Consider the following 14,732-nt stretch of genomic DNA (forward strand, 5'->3'; position numbering starts at 1 on the left):
CTGTGAATTTTGTGAGCAACATACTACCTGATTCTGTAGTATTATTTCCTTCTAACTTAGTGGCACAGTTCTTGGGTTGGGGGAGGTGTTGTAAGGAAGAGGTTTAATGCACGGTCTCCCATCTCTAACCAATGGGTCGACAATTTGGCAAACATAGAGGACTGGTAATGCAGATGAAATTCCTGCTCTTTCCTAAACAGAAAATGAAGGAAATTATGTCTTACAAGATCCCCAAGGAGATATCTTTACACCTAGAGAGTCCCCTTTGGTCTCTTTTATTCATGACTAGTGTAGTTGCAAAAGTGTAATTTGATAGTAAAAATATTAACCTCTAAAGGCAAGTTTCCTAAGATGACATTTACAAGTTATTTACACATGCTTATAGATTAATGTGACACAAGTTGTCTGTTTCCAATCCTGTCCTCAGTTCTTCTTATATTAGGATTGATAGCATTTGGTTTTCAATGTTCCTCTTGGGGCTCAGACAGCCTTGAAGGTATCATTTAGAAAAATGATGGAAATCTGACTCTGATTTTTATCTCATCATAAATATCTCATCATTTATCTCCTAAAATTCATCTGCCCCAATACACATGTACTCTGTGTAATTTCATATATAGGGATTTCAATTCCTAGTAAAAAGGCCAAATTGACCCCTGGGCCTCCAAGGTCATATACATAACAGCTTTGTGTTTTCTTACCTACTTTGTGTCTTCCCACCATGTTTTCTCTAATGACCTTTGAAATTACTTTCATTTTTCTTTATACCATCAGCATGAGACCTCTTTAAGTGCCCCTGTTTCCCTTTCACCAAGACACACACTGCTTTTGGTGATGCCTGGGAGGAACAGGTCCCAGAAGAACCGGTTGTGACCTGGTCACACATTCAGCATCTACTTATTGAATGCTTTCTAAGCGCCCTGTACTGTGCCAGAGGACTGAAGAGGAGACAGGTGCACAGGCAGATTACCTTCAGGTGGAGTACAGGGATAAGAATCAACCAGGAGCATTCCAAGAATAGCTACTGAGAAGGAAATGATGTAGCATAACAGAGCAATCTGGTGCAATCTACATAATGTAAAACATGCAACAATACCAAGCTTAAGGAAATCCTGTAGTGTGTACTCAGGGGCACGCACAGCAAATTAGAGGAATGTGGAGTAACATAGATGGAGAGGGACACCAGAAGGGTACAGGAAGTTTGGAGTGGACAAGCCTAAAGGGGGGCCCTCTGAGCAGTGGCCCTTGAGCTCGGGTCTTTGGCATGATCTTGGTGGTAACCATGAACATGGTCTTCACAATGGTGAAGGTCTCCAAGTCTGCGCTTCCGGCAGAGCCAGTCCAGCAGCCTCTCCGGGTCAGGGCCCAGGTAGCACCTGGGTTCCTTCCATCCTTCCCAGCTCACAGCGCCAGGCCTTGACCAGCTCCCAGGAGGTTCTTGGAGCCTGGGGCAATCCTCCTGCATTTCCATGAGACAACATCCAGTGGAAGGATGCGTCACTTCCTGAGTGTCTCTGTACAGGAGCCCTTTCCCAGAATCCCTAGTGGGCTTCTCACACGACATTGGCCAGGATCGTACCACGTGCCTCTTCCTAGCCAATCAGTGGAGGGGCAGCGAGGCCGAGGTGGGCGGAGCACCGTGGTCTCCTGAAGAGAAAGGAAGCCATAGTGGTGTTAGAACCCAGGAGGTGCAGGCCGAGGGCTGCTGTGTGGTGAGTGGCTGGTGGGGTCCTGCCTGTGTGACCCCCAGGCCTGCGGACACGGCCCACATGGGGAAAAGCGATGGAAGGACGCGGGCGAGATCGCTGCCTGTGAGTGGGGAAGCGGCCCTATGCCTCAGGGGATCAGCTGCCTCTGTGCGGCCTCAGCCCCTGGGTAACGCTGGGCGTGGTCCTCCCCGACCCCCTCACGAAACTGAGCATATGGGAGCCTTTTCGTGCCTGGATTCTGGACAGGTGAAATGAGCATCCGGACCCCTCAGGGAGTAACGGTGGGGCTTGTTGTGTGGAGCGGCAGGAAGGGCTGGCAGCGAGGCCCTGGGCAAAGGCGAGCTGCCCTGCAGGCGGTGGTCCTGTTGGAAGTTGTGGTAAAGTGACAGGGAGCACTCAGCTGGGGGTGTGTGCGTGGGACAGGTGACTCAAGAGTTTTCAGTGCAGTCTATGTTTCCACCAGTCACCACAAAAGTCCTCTGAATGTTGCTTTTGGGGTTACAAATAATTTTTAGAAAGCGTAAATTTACAGAGAGCGAGCCCGCAAGTAACAGGGCCAGCTGTAAATTGGTGGATCCGTGGAGTGGGGAACTCTGTTTTTTGTATATCTGATATGGCCCCTGTATGTTTTCACGTATTCAGATGTTAGCACTCAATATGATAAGCCATATTAAATGAACTATTTTAGTTGAATCACACAAGGATGGAGAACATACATTTTTAAAGAGTATTTATATCCTTGGAGAGAAAAATGATAATAACATACAGAACAGCTGAATTTGTTCACTCTTTTACATTTTTAAATAATTAATTATTTTGTCCATTTCAGTTGTACATCGATTCCTGAAATACAAGGCAGGGTTAAATCTGCACACGCTCTGAAAGGGTGCAGAATCACTGCATTATGATTTCAATTGTAATGACAGAAAAAAACTCTCATGGTTTCCAAAGATGAAGTGTTCCTGGCAGTGAGATGTGGTTCAGAGTGATCCAAAGTGGAATTAGTTGTGGGTGGGAAGCAGTTGACAAAGAAGAACCAGAATTTTTCATAAATGTAGGAGAGTTGAGGTCTGTACTCTAAAAGGTAGGATTGGGAAAGTCCCAGCAATCGGTGACAACTACTTGCATCAGGGAGAAGGTGAGGGCAGAAGGGAACCTCCTAATATGTGCACTGCAGCCTTCTGATTGGCAGGGAACCAATGGATTGGTCTGCAAGGCATGGGCAGATTACATTCTTTTGCTCCAGAGGAACTGTTCTTCTTGAACCTCCACTTGCCCCAGTGTAGTGCTCCCATGGGAAGAGGGTTTGCTTTGTAATAGGACTTCTGTTACCATTCCTAAGTATCTAAATGGATGGCAGCCAGGTTTTACTTTGAGTCAGCATCATGGGATTTTAAAGTAAGAGCATGACCCTCCATTTCATTTTTCTGCTCTAAATAGAAATCATATTCTGATTTTTCTCTTTCCTGGGCACAATAATGCAGATTTAAGTTCTTCATTCATGCCCCCCAAAATAGCTGATATTTTTTTGCTCTTCATTTTCTCCCCTTTAAAAAAGTAAAGCAGAGAAAATGGGAAAGTATTCTTTTTTCCTAAAATTTGAAGAATCAAAGAAATGCTCTTTTCAGCTCAAACTGTAATTATGGGGCTGAGAGACTTGTTAGCTCCACTGTCTACTATCATCTTTTAAAGAAATTTTTAAAATTTGTTCTAATTAGTTATACATGATAGTAGAACACATCATACATAAATGGTTTATATCTTCTCATTCTCTGGTTGAACATGAGGTAGAGTTATATAGTCATGTAATCATGTATGCACATAGGGTTATAATGTTTGATTCATTCTACTATCCTTCTTGCCCCTACACCCTCTCCCCTCTTCACTCCCCTCTGTACTAATCCAAGTACCTCCATTCTTCCCTACCCCCCCCCAACTCCCTTATTGTGAACTAGCATCCGAATATCAGAGAAAACATTCGATCTTCGGGTTTTGGGATTGGCTTATTTTTCTTAGCATGATATTCTCCAGTTCCACCCATTTACCAGCAAAGGCCATACTTTTATTATTATTTAAGCTGAGTAATATTCCGTTATGTTTCCATTCCCTACTTTCTTTATCTGTTAATCTGTTGAAGGGTACCTAGGTTGGTTCCATAGTTTAGTTATTATGAATTGTGTTGTTATAAACATTGATGTTACTGCATCACTGTAGTATGCTGATTTTAAGTCCTAAAGAGTGGGATAGCTGGGTCAAATGGTGGTTCCATTCTAAGTTTTCTGAGGAATCTCCATACTGCTTTCTGTAGTTGTTGCACCAATTTGCAGCCCCATCAGGAATGTATGAGTGTGCCTTTTCCCCCACATTCTTGCCAACATTTATTGTTGCTTGTATTTTTGGTTATCACCTGAATCATCTTTAAAAAACAGTATTATTTTAATTCTATAAATTCATGGGTACTGTGTGATAATTTATGCTTACATAGAGAACATAATGTTCAAATCAAGGTAGTTAACATTTTCATCTCAAACATTTCAAACTTTAAATGAACACAATAATTGTACATGTTTATGGGCCACAGTGTGATATTTCAATACATGTATACAGTGGGTACTGATCAAATCAGGACAATTAATATTTCCATTTTCTTCTCACTACCTTATAATTGGGGCCTTTGAGCTTTTCTCTCTGGTTAGACATAAAACATAATAGGTCATTGCAAAGACTTGTCCCCCAACTCTTTTGTAGAGCGCCAGAACTTATGACTGCTATCTAACTCTTTTGGTTCACATTATCCAATCTCCCACTACCCACCCCTCAACACTTCTCAGCCTCTAGTAATCACTGTTAAACATTTAGATTAACTTTTAAAAACATACATGTATAAAAACATGGAATTTGACCTGTTTCTCTTAATGTAATACCCTCTAATTCCACCCTCTTTGCTGTAAATGATGAAATATCATTATTTTGTGGCTGAATAATATTCCATTATATACAACTGTGTGTATATAGCACAGCTTCTTTATCCCTTCATCCACTGATGGCATCTGGGTTGATTCCATATCAGCTACTGTGAACAGTGCATCCATGAATGTGGGTGGCAGGTATCTCTTTTATATGATGATATTATTTCCTTTGGAGATATACCCAGAAGTGGATTATATAGTAGATCTACTTTTAGTGCCTCCATCTGTTCTCCATATGACTGTATTAGTTTGCGTGCCCATCAATAATGTATGAGAGTTTCCTCTCACTCACATCCTTGGCATCATTTGTTTTTTGTTTTCTTTTTGGTTATGACCACTCTAACTTTGGTGAGATAGTATTTTTTGAGTCTTATGGCCCTAATGGCTAATTAAGTTGAGGGATTTCTTCCCATGAATTTGTTGGCCATTTGAATTTATCCCTTTAAAAATAAACAGGCAAATCAGTGGAACAGAATAGATTCAGAAATAACCCTATGTACTTACAGGCAAACGATTCTCAACAAAGGTGCCAAAAACATATGTTGGAGAAAGGAGAATGTCTTCAATAAATAGTGCTGGAAAAACTGGATATTCACTAGGAGGAGATTTAAATTTGACCTCTATTTATTGGTATGAAAATAAACTTGAGGACTGGGGTTGTAGCTCAGTGGTAAAGCACTTGCCTCGCATGTGGAAGGCCCTGGTTTTATCCCCCATAACACAAGCAACAACAAAAAATGAGAATGAGAACAGAATGGGTAAGAAACTCAAATGTAAGATCTGAAACTGTAAAACCACAAGAAGGAACCAGAGTAAACATCTTGTGACATTGGTATAGGCAATGACATTTTTCATAAGACCCCCAAAATACAGGGAATAAAAGTAAAAATAGACAAATAGGATTAGTCAAACTGAGAAGCTTCTATGCAGCAAACTTGCAATAGAGGGAAGAGACAGCCTGCAGAATGGGGGAAAATCTTTGCAAACGATTACTGTGACAGAAAGTTACTATGTGAAATATACAGGAACTTAAAATACTCAGTAAGAATAGCCACATGAGCAACAACAACATCAACACAAAGTACTTCACAAATAACCCACTGTGATGACAGGGCAGATTTGTTGCTCAGAAGAGCAGATTCTGGAGAGAAGGGGACTTTGGACTACTCCATTCTGACAGGGCAGAAGGGGACTCCAAAATGACCCAGTTGCTCTCTGGCTACCTCTGCATTGCTTTGTGGACCAGGGTTACTCCATCAGGGTCACTGTGATTTCAGCTGATCTTCTAGTTAGGGGCCTAAGTGAAATACACTTATATATTCCCTAAGATGATGCTGATGTTGTGAAGTGGAAATGACAAGGTTCTTTCTCTGTGACTGGGATGAAGGGTGAGAATTTGGTTTGAATTTACAGTAAACTACCACATCCAGAAACCTAATTGGTGGGTGGTTGGAGGCCTCCTCTTCCTCCTCAGGGAGCACATTTATATTAGTACCATTTTGCAGGGGAGGGTGGTAATTTGTTTCACATAACTTGGAGGTTTTCCCTGGGTGTGGAAGTTGGTATTTCTGATGTCACTCTTGAACCAATCACCTGATAATGCTTAGCAGGCAGTTGGGCTCCTGGATCTGAGGCCTGAAGCAGAGGTCTGAGCTGCAGCTCCAGATCAAGGTGAAGAGAGGAGGAAGGGAAGTGTCAGGTTCTAGTTGGTGGCTTGTCAGACTGGCTGTGTGATGCCATCACTGGTTGAGTTGTGAGTCTTGCCAGCACCAGTCTGATACAGACAGCTCTGCTAAATTTCTTTTATTTAGTTTTTTTTTTAGGTGGACACAATATATTTATTTTTTAATGTGGTACTGAGAATCAAAACCAGTGGCTCATGCATGCTAGGCAAGTGCACTACCACTTGAGCCACATCCCCAGAGCCAGCTCTGCTAATTTTAACCAAGATTGATTTTTGGACTTTTGACTTCTGGAACTTCAAGATAATAAGCTTATTTTGTTAAGTTAAAAAAAGTTGTCAGACCTCTGGCCAGTTATGTTGTAGCCTCAGTTTCTTCATCTGTAAAATGAGATTCTGGCCCCTTTGCAGTTTTATGATTCTGTTGTGAATTGATGGTTTATTTTCTGTCTCCTCTTCATGACGTGATGCCTACTCCTTCCTCTTCCCTCATCTATACGTTTTCCTGATGGGCCAGGAGAGCAAGGCAGCAACATTTTATTTGCTTATCCTGAAGATGTGAATTGAAATGGAGCCTTAAATTGTCTAATTCTGAATATGTGAGTAGATCAATTAAAGGGGGAGCCTCCAAATGCTGAGTCAAAAGATCATGCTAAAATGCTACGTCCTTACCACTATTCTGCAAAATTATAGTTTAATGGGGCAAAAATAATTGCATCTATGTTTCTAGCACATTTCTTGAGTGCTTTGCCTCATGGATTTACCAGGATTTTAATCTAGTACAAAGCTCTCTTGGTTTTTCAGAAGATCCTCTTCATGACTTGAGTTTAGTATGTTTTTATGTAACAAAAACCTTTTGTGCATCTTCTAATATGGTGCCAGAGTGAAACAAATTGCACCTGGGGTTTGATTGGTGGTGGTTTGAGAAAAAAGGTAAGATAAATAAAAAACACATCGCAAAAGCAACAGAGGTTGTGTAACTCCATTAAATTATGTTTACAGGTTTACTTGTCAGAGTTTTGTAACAAAATTGTTTTTATGGAGTCTGTTTATCAGTATTTGTCACTAATTAGTGCCTACAAATTACCTTTTTATGGGAGTCATGTTCTTGTGGTCATCCTGATGTCTTAATAAATCAGCGCTGTCACTGCTCACGTGCTTTGCTGTTGTTAGGTTTTGCTTGTGCTTTTCTTTCTGGTGCATCTCATGGTTCTCTCTCTTCCCCAAAGGTTTCCAACAACTGTGACTCCATTTTCGTGAATGGGAAGGAAATGAAGAGTAAAGTGGACATGATAGTGAACTTCACCCACCAGCACTTCACCTCCCAGGTGGAAGTCACTGTCTGGGTGCCCCGACTTCCCTTGCAGATTGAGATCTCAGACACAGAGCTGAGCCAGATCAAGGGTTGGAGGATCATGGTGGCCTCCAACAGAAGGTGATGACCATACCACAGTGGGTTACAGTGGTCTGTGCTTGGGGTTCAGATGAGTCTGACTTGGGACTCACTCACATTTTAGTATTAACACCTTCTGGAGTAGTTGTGAGGATTCAGTGAGATGATAGGTGTGCCTAGCATGGGGCCTGGCATTGGCTCATCTGTTTTCCATCCCCATCTCACTCCCGTTCATTCTTGTGTTCCTCTTCCTTAGTCTTCCTGCTCACGGATGTTGGTCATTTCTCATGGACACAATGCAGGGATTAAGACTGTGAGCTCTGGAGTGAGGCTATCTGAGTTTTAAACCCTGGTTTTCCCTCTTAAAGCTCTGTGAACTTGTGGCTTCACCTGTTCATTCCTCAGTTTCTTTATCTGAATTGAGAATAATATTACTGAAAAGTTGTCCCAAGAATTCAGTGATGTGATGCGTACTCTAGTAGACAGAATTCTAAAGATGAACTGCTTGCTCTCCAAGATTCCCATCACCAAACACTGATATGATAGGGTGGTGAGGGGACTTCACAGAAATAGCTACAAACAACTGATCAATGGAGAGTACCCTGGTGGGCCAGACCCATCAGATAAGCCATTTGAGAGCAGAACATTCTCCATAGCCAATACATAGTGGAAGTGGGAGGGATTTGAAGATGTGAACATTTGGACAGGGTGTTGCTGGCTTTGAAGATGGACTGAGCCACATTTCAAGGAGAGAGGGTGACAGTATTTAGGAGCTGGGAATAGCCTGAGGATGCGCACCAGTCAGAAAATGGGGGCCCCAGTCCTTCAATAAAAGGATCCAAATAACCTGCAACAACCAGACAGATCCTAGAGGTGGGCTCTTCCCTCACATCTGCTCATCAGAGTCAAGGCCAGAAACTGGAGAGGAAAGGCCAAGGTTGGCCTGAGTGGTAACAGGGAAGGTGGTGATGGTGCTCAGAATGTGAGAGGAGCGTCCTGGGGAAATAACTCAGTGCACAGACAACTGCAGGGCTGGTAGAAATCTAGACTTCAGAATGCTGCCACTGAGGGCCTGGAGGGAATTGAGGAAGGGCGATTCTTGCTAGGAGGCTGCAGAGTGCTCAGCAGAGCTGGGTACTGCCAGTATGTGGAAAGCAAGTGAGGCTGGCTGTGGCTGAGAAGGTGATGGGTGTGCACCTTGGAGTCTTCTTGCTATGTATGGTAAAATGCAAGAGGAGAGGTGAATGGAGGCAGGACTGATGAAAAGGAACAGGACCTGAGGATGTGAAGTTTTTAGCATCACTAGATTGTTGAGAGCCACAGCCAAAGGGGCCCCAGCAAACTTCTAGCTGCCAGCAAACTTCCAGCTGCCGGCTGATGATTGGCTCACAGCGGCCCCAGCAACATCTAGCTGATTGGCTCCTCTGCGGTGATGTTCATTGGGCTGTTTCCCTGCCCTTCAGACTGCCAGCTGATGATTGGCTCACAGCGGCCCCAGCAACAGCTAGCTGATTGGCTCCTCTGTGGTGATGTTCATTGGGCTGTTTCCCTGCCCTTCAGACTGCCAGCTGATGATTGGCTCACAGCGGCCCCAGCAACATCTAGTTGATTAGCTCCTCCACGGAGCTGCTCATTGGGCTGTTTCCCTGCCCATTCAGACCACGGAGCTGCTTATTGGGGGACTTCTTTGGCTCCGCCCATGCGACCCAGCCAATCAGCCTCAAGAGCAGGAGGATTGTGGGAGGTGGAGAGGTTTGTGTGGGTGAGAGGCTTGTGGAAGTCGGTGGTGGCAGTTGGGCTCTGAGGGTTTTTCCTGAGGAGCTGTTTTGCTTGGCGTTTGTAGTTCTAAAAATAAAGTTAGTTTCTTTTGACAAGTGGCTCCTGAATTGTGCCCAGCCAGACTGCGGCACTAGATGGCTAGCTATGGGAAAAGCAAGAGACTCCCTGATGGAAAAGTGGGCCCTTCAGCAGAGGCCGAGGATGGGACTCAAGACTCTTCCCTGAAACCCGAAGGACAGGCCCAGAGCTGACTGCCTGTGTGACTTCTTGATTTTGGCCCACCCTGCACCTCTTCTAGGGCTGTGCATTCTGCCTTTTGGCAAAACTAGCAGGGAAGGAGTGGGTACACCATGGTGTCCGAAACAGATCACCTGGGCTCCAAGCCCAAGTTTTCATTAGAGCCAAAGCTCAGAAAAGCCCATCAGCACTTGTGCACTAAAACAGAATAAAGTTACTAAAACAGGTGTTAGTGGGATCCAGGGTTTTCTGTCATAATATTCAGAATGTGCAGAAGCAATTGAAAATCACTTGTTATACCAAGCAGGGAGAAAAAAACAAAGCTCTCAGTGAGGAATCACAAATAGCCCCAAAACAAAACAAAACAAAAAAATTAGAAAATCTCAGCAAGTACATGTCCTCATCTGCCACAGTCTGGCTGGGCACAATTCGGGAGCCACTTGTCAAAAGAAACTAACTTTATTTTTAGAACTACAAACGCCAAGCAAAACAGCTCCAAAGGAAAAAACCCTCAGAGCCCAACTGCCACCACTGGCTTCCACAAGCCTCTCACCCACACAAACCTCTCCACCTCCCACAATCCTCCTGCTCTTGAGGCTGATTGGCTGGGTCGCATGGGCGGAGCCAAAGAAGTCCCCCAATGAGCAGTTCCGTAGTCTGAAGGGCAGGGAAACAGCCCAATGAACATCACCACAGAGGAGCCAATCAGCTAGATGTTGCTGGGGCTGCTGTGAGCCAATCATCAGCTGGCAGTCTGCAGGGCAGGGAAACAGCCCAATGAACATCACCGCAGAGGAGCCAATCATCTAGATGTTGCTGGGGCCACTGTGAGCCAATCATCAGCCGGCAGCTGGAAGTTTGCTGGCAGCTGGAAGTTTGCTGGGGCCCCTTTGGCTGTGGCTCTCAACACTCATCATAAAGAAGAAGATGTAAATCATAGGACTAAAAAAGAGAGTAACTGTCAGTGGGGCTGTTAGAGGATCAAGTCAGTGGAAGACAGACAAAAGAATTTACTCAATATGAGTAAGAGAGAAGTAGGTTTGGAACAAGCGAACAGAGCTTCAGAGACTTGGGAACAATGACAAAAGATCTAAAGTTCTGTAATTAGAATCTGAGGAGACAGGAAAGGTTATAGGGCTGAAACAGTATTTGAAGAAATAGTGGCTGAAAACTTCCCAAATTTGACAAAAGTACACAGCTTATGGATTTGAAAAGTTGGGAAATCACAAAAGTGACAAATCCAAAGAAATCTGTGCCAAGGCAAATCATAATTAAGCTTGTGAAACTTAGAAGACAAAGGAAGAATCTTAAAAACATCCAGATATTACACTAATTTGAATGAGGATGAATTTCTCACCTGAGACCAAGGAGGCCAGAAAGACGTGGCGCATTTTTCCAATGGTGAAAGAAAAGAACTGTCAGTCCTGAATCTATATCTGAAAAAAGTATTCTTCAAGAATGAAGGGGAAATAAAGACATTCTTACATGAAGAGAGACAGAATTTATTTCCAGGAGACCTACCCTCAAAGAATGGCTGCCAGAGCTTCTCCAAAGAAAAAGAAAATGATAACTGAAAAAGATTTGGAACTTTGAAAAGGAAAAAAGAATGACAGAATCAGTAAAAGTTAAATAGGATAGAAGTCTTCCTGAATTCATGAATTTCTTAAGTTATATTTGACAATCATATTTGGTTGAAACAAAAACTTAGGACCTCATCAGTGTGGTGCTTAAAGCACATAGAGGAAGTCTTTAAAACAATTGTTTGTGAAAGCAGGGAGGCCAAGGAACCTAAATGGAATTAAGGTGCCTGCCTTCCAAGTGGTCAAACTTTGTTACCAGGCCAAAATAAGTTATACATGGAGGTTAAATTGCACACCCATGCATGCATACAGGAACAAGTGACTCTAAAGTTGGTGATATCTGAATGAGCTCTGTGTGTACCAAGGCCAATTGCTTGGTTTTGATATTGTCCTCTCATTACAAAGATAGTCTCTTTGCAGTACTGGGTAATGAGTGTATGGGATCTCTCCATACTTTTTTTTCTTTCAGTGAATTTGTGATTATTTCAAAATTAAAAGTTAAAAGAATTAATAGAATACAGTTTATCTTAACCTAACAGAACTGTTTTGTTTCAATAATTCAGAACTTCTAAAAGTTCACGCATTTACTGACAACTTTTATCATACTGCCACCTTTTAATGAAGTGTAAAATATACTTTATGATGCACTTTTTTCAGTTTTATCCACTTAATTAAAGGGAACTTCTCATCACTAGCCCAAAAAAGACAGCTGGTATCATTTATTATAAAATAAATTGTATCAAAAATTAATACAAAAAAATGTTTTAAATTTCTGAGTAGATGCTGTCTCTCTGTGTGTCTTTGTTAAGTATCAGGACAGCATTTAAAGACTTTGTAGCACTGAACAGAAACAGTGCTGGTGATATATTCTGAGGGACTCAAAAATAGAATGGGAATGACTTATTAGTATGTCACAATGTTTTTAATGCTGTGTCCCTTTCCTTCTGAAGGCATCTCTCACCCATAAAGATCTTTACTTCTCGATTCAGGAAACTGGAATTGCTGGTCACAGTGCTGTATCAAGGAGTCAGATTGACCTATTGTGAATAACACATATTTCAGAAATCAAATGGGACTGGATGCAAGCCTGCTAGTTAGCAGTTGTCACATGTTTTAGTCAGTTTGCGTCACTGAGATCAGAAGACTTGACAAGAACAACATAGAGAACGACAAGTGTATTTCAGCTCATGGTATCAGAGTTTCTGTCCATGGTCAGCTGACTCCATAGCTCTGGGCCAGAGGTGAGGCAGACCATCATGTCAGAAGGGCAGGGAGGAAGAAAGCAGCTCAGGACGTGGTAACCAGGAATCAGAGAGAGCACCATACTCAGCAGGGACAAAATATAAAGCCCTAAAGCCTACTCCCAGTGACCTGCCTCCTACAACTACACCCCACTGCCTCCAGTTACCACCAGTTAATACATATCAGTGGATTAATAGGTCACAGGACTCATAATCTGATTTTTTCACCTCTGAACATTCTTTCATCGTTCCGTACATTAGCTTTTGGGAATGCCTCAGATCTAAACTGTAAAACATGTGTTAACCACTGTGAGCCTTTTGTCACAGCCACAGTAAAGATGAAGTTAGTTGTAGAGCCAGTGAGGACGCACACAGGGACAACCAGATTGGGCTTGGCCCTGCCTCTGCGCATGATCAGTTACATGGCCTCTTTCTTATCCACATAATCAGGATAGCAGTCCAACTTCAGTCTTCAGGTTTTGTGAGGAATGAATGAGTTAAATGTGTGGCTGTTGTAAAGTCAGCTGTCACTGTGGGGAGACTAGGCCCATAATAGGTGTAACAGCACTACATAGGAATTGCTGTCATTTCATCCCTTCATGTATTCCTCCTCACTGGTGGTTGCAGACTAGGCAACAGCCATCAATCAAAGTCCTCTGCTATGAGGCCACAGGAGAGGTTCTTCTTTACGGGAAGATTCTGGAATTACAGAACCAAAGGATTTCTCAGGGTGGGCTGTGGACAGATGGAGAGCATATGCCAGGATTGGAGGAAGGGCCAGAGCCTTGGGGTAGGAAAGCAAAAACCAGGATAGGTGAAAGGAGAGATCCACTCACAAGTTTTACCAGTAACAAACGAGCAGCTTTGCTCCCAGAGCAGTACTTGTAGGTGAGGGCAGGATGTGCCAGGGGAGAGCGCTCTGGCACCCTAAGGGCCTAAGCAGGAGGAAGCTGCTTCTGTGGAGTCCACTGGCCCAGGCCAGTGAGGAGTGGGGTATGAGAGCCCAGTCCACTGGCTCCTGGTTTATCTTTGCAGTTCCTAAGGGGCTTTCCCAGTGTCTTCACACGTTGATGTCCTTGGTCCTTGATCTTTATACTCCCAAAGGGGAGGAACAGGCATCCATTCTTATTTTCATTTTCAGCATGAGGTACCTGAGTCCATGGGAGAGCAGAGCACCTGGCTCAAGGCCCAACAGGGAGTGCAAGCAGGAATCCAGACAGCTCCTCTGTCTCAGGACCTTGCATTTCTGCTTCAGAAGCCACCGTCTTGCTTCATTCCCACATGGGGAATTGTATTTTGATGTCCAGTTTCCAGAAGGCAAAGAGTAGAGGCTCCATTTCTGCCTGTCTGGTCTGGAGTCTCCTGTGACAGTGGACCAGAGAAGCCAGGGTGCACTTGCTGTCCACCTTCTAAGTGTGAAGCAGCCTGTGTGGCTCACAGTGAGTGCTGAAAAGGTATTGAATGAATTAACTGCTGAAAGTTGAGTGAATCAATGGATTCACAGATTTGGCCTGAGAAAAGCCACTTTATTTCACTCTGCACCGTCTCCAGGACTCTAAACCAAGGGCACATGACACTCCTTCACAACAAGGATGCTTACTCTGTTGTGGTCTGTTTGTGTTCAGGCCCACCCGGGAAAGCGAAGACGAGGAGAAGAAGGGGCGAGGCTGCTCCCTGCAGTACCAGCATGCTTTGGTGCACGTCCTCACCCAGTTTGTGACCGAGTCATCTGACTTGGGTCAACTGACCTACATGTTGGGCCCAGACTGGCAGTTTGACATCACTGACCTTGTGACAGAGTTCATGAAGGTGGAGGAGCCCAGAGTCGCCCAGTTACAGGATGGCAGGACCCTGGTTGGTAGGGAGCCAGGAATCACCACTGTTCAGGTATAGGGGGTTCATGTTTTGCCACCTCTCCAACACCAGTACCTGCTGATGATGCAGGCAAATGCTGCCATGGAGGGGTGTGCACATGTGTGAGGGTGATTGTGCAAATGTGCAGATACCGAGTCTTCCTGTAACAGAATCATGAGAAGCAATAGAGTATTCACCAATTTTAATAATCTAAACACATTTTGTATTTTAGAGAGGGTTGAGAAAAATGCCTGATCTGTTTTTACCAGAGAAAGCTAAATGAAACACA

At 43.6% G+C, this 14,732-nt stretch overlaps 1 pseudogene; it reads left to right on the top strand.

The window, feature by feature from the left end:
- LOC144254020 (transmembrane protein 132B-like) overlaps positions 1 to 14,732 on the top strand; it is a 39,569-nt pseudogene that overhangs the window by 21,111 nt on the left and 3,726 nt on the right.

This window comes from Urocitellus parryii, chromosome 3, assembly GCF_045843805.1.
Source record: "Urocitellus parryii isolate mUroPar1 chromosome 3, mUroPar1.hap1, whole genome shotgun sequence".
NCBI classification, from domain to species: domain Eukaryota; kingdom Metazoa; phylum Chordata; class Mammalia; order Rodentia; family Sciuridae; genus Urocitellus; species Urocitellus parryii.